This window comes from Hemicordylus capensis, chromosome 5 (genome assembly GCF_027244095.1).
Source record: "Hemicordylus capensis ecotype Gifberg chromosome 5, rHemCap1.1.pri, whole genome shotgun sequence".
In the NCBI taxonomy this organism is placed as follows: Eukaryota; Metazoa; Chordata; class Lepidosauria; order Squamata; family Cordylidae; genus Hemicordylus; species Hemicordylus capensis.
The window spans coordinates 176,932,668-176,938,667 of NC_069661.1; positions in this window are offsets into that span (position 1 = coordinate 176,932,668).

Consider the following 6,000-nt stretch of genomic DNA (forward strand, 5'->3'; position numbering starts at 1 on the left):
TCCTCCCGGGTGCGCCTCAGCCAATCAGGCCCATCCGCCGCCCAGCCAATCAGCTGGGTGCTGGGACACACATTCCAAGGCACACCCAGGAGAATTATATATATAGATACCCACATCACAGTGGCCTACAGCCAAATCAATGTGGCACTCATGGAAGTACATTCCACCCATGCAAGGGGGAGGAGTGATTTTTAGCAACCCCTCTGCTTCTGTCCATAGCTCCCTGTATCCCTCAAAAATAATATCCCCGAGGCTCCTACAGCCCTTAGGGAAATATTTTCATGTGAGATGGGGCTGTAGAGTGAAGACTGGATTGCCAAAAATCATCCCTTCCCCTGGAACAAGTGGAATTTATTTCTGAAAATGCAACATTAGCTTGGATGTAGACAAATGTATTACTGATAACACTGATATCTTCATCCTTGTTTTGTCTCATGATTAAAAAAATATTTTGATGCAATCTTTTGCATACAGTGAAAATACTCATGAATCAATAGGCAAAAAAGGGAGACAATATTACCATACTTGCAAATGCTTTAACTGGATGTGACACTCCTTTTGGCAGCTTTTCAGCACCTCTGAAAATCTGAAATGTTAAGTAGTTGAGCATCTTGGGATGAATCATAAGAAAGTGTCAGCAATGAAGAACGGATAGTAGTTGGAAAAAAGCATTGCACATTTGTGTCTACCAGTAAATGCTGCTCACTATCACCACTCAGTTTACATTTGTAATGCACCACTTGATATGGACGACTCTCATCTCAGTAGCAACATTCCTGATACTGAGGTTTGGAAGTGGGAAAAGGTAAATGTGAGATGGAAAGGACAGAGAGTAATAACTCATATGAGTCCTACAGTCGAAAAAATTAAGAAAGTGCCACCTTCTTCATGAACCCTGTCCCTCCTGAGATAATTAGGAGAAGTCTGCCAGGGCCCTCCGCTCATCTCAGGCCTGCTCATGACCCCACCGCTAGCAGAGATCTACGTAGTTGGCCGGGACTAGAGACTTTTCGGTTGTAGCCCCTCGGCTTTGGAACGCCCTCCCTGAAGAGCTTCGCCATGCTCCCCCACTCAGTGTTTTTAAAAAATATCTTAAAACACACCTTTTTAAGGAGGCTTTTTAATATCATTATTATTTTGTTATATCTGGTAGGTTCTCTAGCTTCTTTAGCATTTTATAATTTTCAGTTTTAATTTGAACCTAATAATTGTTTTTAATCTGACTTTTTTTTAAAAAAAATTATTTCTTGTATCTGTGTCTATCTTATTTTTGTAAGCTGCCCCGAGCAGTATTGTACTAGAGACTTGGGGTGTAAATATTTTAAATAGATAGATAGATAGATAGATAGATAGATAGATAGATAAACTCAGAGCTGGGCTTTCTTTGTGGCTGCCTCAGGACTTTGGAATGTGCTCCCTGTGGTAGGGAAAAGCTCCCCTATCTCTGGCTGCCTTAAAGAAAGCTCTTAAGACACACTATTTTCTTCAGGCAACATTTTAAAATTGTTTTAATTGCTTTTAATTGTTTTAATTGTTGGCTGTTATAAAATTTTGAATTTTTATGTAAATCTCCGGGAGATGCTTCATATGAGGTGGTTTATAGATCAATAGAACTAACAAACATTCTGAGCATGATCCAGTGCTTAAAATATTAGTGTTGATTAACCATGCAGTGCACACATGAATGACATGGGACAGACTATACAGTACTTGGCAGAAACTTTTGTGGAAACGAATATACAAATTACTGCTATTACCTGAATTTTTAATTACCTGGGTTGGGGTTGACGAATTTATCCAGCTGAAAATGTTTGCCTGTATTGTGACCATTATTTTCCTAATAAGTCATTCAGATTAACAAAATGTTAAACAAGATTCTGCATATGAATGGTCAACATTTCAAATCCAATTGCTTTGTAGGTACATGTACAGAAGTGATTTAATGTAAGCCAATTTCTGTCAATCAGAGGTGCACCAAGTAATCTTGGAGCCTAGACCTAAAGGCCTTTTGCTGCCCCTCCCGGTCACCACTGCCCCAGCAAGATAACCTACATTGTACTCTTTTTTTAGCACCAGAACATGCTCAGGGAAAGCTTGGAAACCTTTTTGCTTGATTGTATTTTTAGAAGAAATTATTAATAAGATATTTCCCACTGACATGCACACACCATGGACTGTCCTGCCACTTAAATTAGTGGAATGTATTACGTTTTACAGAACATGCAGTACCACGAGTAGGATGGGGTAAAATCAAAGGGAGACAGAAAAAGAAAGAGGAAAGGAATGGAAAGGGGAAAAACAAAGGAAAGGCAGAAAGGAAAAAAGGAAAGCAGACTGAGTAAGGGCCGGTGGGGAGGAATGATGCTATAAGCATGAAGAAAAGACCCAATATTAAGATCAAAGGAAAAACTGAAAGGGGAGAAGATGAGCTCAAGTGATGGTGGGGCAGTGATGGTTGAATTTGGATACATTGGTGTGCAGGTGCCCCAGGACAGCTCCGTATCACTGGGGCTGGTTCCTGCTGCCACCATGTTCCTTCCCCCCCACTCTGCAGCAGCTCGTGCGCCTGCTGCAAAAAAGCCAAAATGGCAGCCACAGAGGCGCATGTAGGCATGGTTGTGCAGCACACCTCATGCTCGGCCTCCACTGGCAAGCAGAAGAGGATGAGAGAACAGGAAGGAAGTGGGGGACAACAGCACACAGGCAGTGGCTGTGGGAAAGCACCAGCCCGCTACAGCACCAGGTGGCAGCAGTGGCAGTGGGCCAACGTGTAGGGGAAACTCCAGGGGGACAATATTGGAGAAGGGGCCCAGTTGGGCTCCATAGAAAAGTTGTGCCAGTGACTTGGCCTAAAACAGTTTAAGGGCTGCAGGTATTTACTAGCCCCCTTTTGTCCAAAAGAATTTTAGGATGGCTGCAGTGCACCTCTGGGAATTTTAGGCAGTATCACTACTGTGGGCCTTCCAGGTACCAAATGCATGAAAGACCACCCCCAGGTATTTAAGGCATGAGATCTGCTCAATTGTGTTCCTGTTTATGCACCAGGAGTGTGTCTTTGTTCTTCTGGCAAAGGCCATGATTTTGGTTTTGTGATAATTTATTTGCAGAAGGTTCTCCTTACATTAATATGTGAGGGCCCTCAGAGCTCTGCTAAGTCCTACAGGGGACCTGGAGAGAATTCATTCATTCATTCATTCATTCATTCATTCATTCAATTTCTAGCTCTTCTAAGTCCTACAGGGGACCTGGAGAGAATTCATTCATTCATTCATTCATTCATTCATTCATTCATTCATTCATTCATTCATTCAATTTCTATACCGCCCTTCTAAAAATGGCTCAGGGCGGTTTACACAGAGAAATAACAAATAAATAAGATGGATCCCTGTCACCAAAGGGCTCACAATCTAAAAAGAAACACAAGATAGACACCAGCAACAGTCACTGAAAGTACTGTGCTGGGGGTGGATAGGGCCAGTTACTCTCCCCTGATAAATAAAGAGAATCATCATGTTAAAAGGTGCCTCTTTGCCAAGTTAGCAGGAGTTAGGGTTAGCCACATGTGTCTTGCCACAGAATTGCCACATGCAGAATAGCTATGTGATTCTCTGCAGTTTGTGGGGGCAGGGGGTGAAAGTCAAAATGAATTAAGTGGGCCACCTTGGCATTTATATAGAAGATAAATAAGAGCAGGGTGAGTATGCAGCCTTGTTTGACGGTCTTACAGGTGGGGACGGCACTTGACAGATGACCTTGGGGGTTGCATCTGACATTCAGGGATGTGCCATCATGGAGGGTATGAATGAGAGATAGCAGGCACTAATTGATCAAAGAGGTTTCCAGGTTTTCCCATAATTTGGCTCAGGAAATGGAGTCAAATGCAGGCTTGAGATCTATGAAGGCTGCATACATGAGACTGTGTTGTGAGTGGAATATTTCTCAATTAGGTGCTGAAATACTAGGCACTGGTCAATGGTGGGTCATTATTCCCTGAAACCGGCCTATTTCTCCACTAGGAAGTTTTCTTGTTCTAGGCGGCCTCTAAGTTTCCAAAATAGGTGTCTGGCGTAGAACCTGCTTATAATGCCAAACAGGCTGATGGGTCTATAGTTTGCAGGGTCATCCCTTCTCCTTTTTTGAAGATGGGCTCAATTACTGCTAGCCCCCAGTCCCTAGGGACGACCGTAATTGTCAATGTATGTAAGCAGCGATGCCAGAATGGAAGCCCACCATGCCGAATTTTTTAAAATAGCCTAGAGGGCATTAGGTCATCACCAGGAGCCTTCCCAGGTCTTAGTTGAGAAATCAGTTCCATGACCTCAGCTGGTGCTACCAGCAGCCAGGCAGGCAAGTCCTCTGTGTCTTGCCAGGGACATCCAAGGTCCCCTACTTCATCCCTGTGCAGTTCACTAAAGTGCCTTTTCCAGACCTCTGGTGGAATACAGATGTCCAAATTTATAAGGTTGTGGCTGGGGTGATCCACAGTGATGCATCAGAATGCAGCTGAGTCATTGGTTCTGAATGCTTGGATGAGACATGACCAGGAGTCTTTCATGGCATCTTTCTTCTTGTGTTTAAGTAGTTGTTTATATTGCCTCTTTTGCTTAAGAAGGTTCTGCACAGTCACTGCCCCTATGCTGGTTTTATAGGCGTTGTAATTAGCAATGAGCTTCTCCCCACTTTTTGTTTTGTTGCTTCAATGCATTCTAATTCAAACCATGGTTTTGTTTTGGATGAGCAGTGTTCTCATGAGTCAAATGCTTTTGTAGTTTCTCCACTAAAATGTTGTAGCCCTCTAAGAGGGCTTTACAGAGAGCAGGGAAAGACAGATGTGTTGAGAGTGTTCTGAGGTGAGTTTTTCCGTCATTGCTTCGTCCAGTTGTGTGGACCATTTGATGTGGCAGGCTCTTCCCACTGGTAGGATTTGTGGTTGATATAGTGCCTTGGCGTGGGGCTGCTTGACAAAGGGTGGGGCAGACTGGGAAGTTATCACTGCAAATTGGGGGATGGCCTCAAAGCAGACTGCAAATTGGAGCAGGTTTCCGGAGACAATTACATAGCCCATGACACTAATTTTGGTCCCAGCCCAGAAGATGAATATGGTGGGGTAGTCATTTTGGAGGGAGCCATTTAGGACATTAAGTCTAGATTAAGTCTATTAGCCATTTGGGCCAAACAGAGTCCTGCATCGCTTGGATTCTTGTCTTTTGAGTAGCTTGTGAGGGAGAGAGCATTCAGGGTTAGGCAGGGTTAGGCATACTTCAGGATTAGGCAGTAGGGGTGTGCATTTTGGAATTTTCTCATTTCAATTTGTATCCAAATCGAGACACCCCCGTTTTGTTTTGTACCTGAATTTTCTGAATCTAAACCACCCCTGTTTCATTTTGTAGCCGAATTTTCAGAATCCGAATCTGAATCAATTTGGATTTTTAAAAAGGGATCAAATCTGTGACTTTGAACTCTTTCAGGGTAGGCTCAAGGTTAGCAACCCATGGGGGTGGTTGGCACCCTATGTGCTCTACACCACCACTTGCCCTGGGCCACCCCAGTGCCCCCCAAGTTATGGGGCTGCTGAAACCTCCATTAGTCCCTATGAGGAGAGCGTAAATTTTAACAAATCACAAATAATCAGCCCTTTGCCCAATTCCTTTGGAATCTGGGTGGTGGCAGACTGGCAGGCACCCCTTGGGGCACTACCACCCAACTCACTCCCACCCAACCCACTCTTCTGCCCCTGAATCCATCCATTCCCAGGCTGACATGCAGTAGCCATAGCAGATTGGCAGGCTGGGCTCAGGCTGGCAACAAGGCAGCCATAGGCAGTGGCCTGGCATCATGGCAACTTGAGGCATGCAATGCTGCAAACACTCTCTCTCTCTCTCTCTCTCTCTCTCTCGGCAGAAAGGCAGAATGGTGACTACTAACTTGCTGAATGAATTGAAAACCTTCCTTGAACTCCCCCCACTTGCCCCTTCTTCGACCCTTCCCCTGGCCAATGTG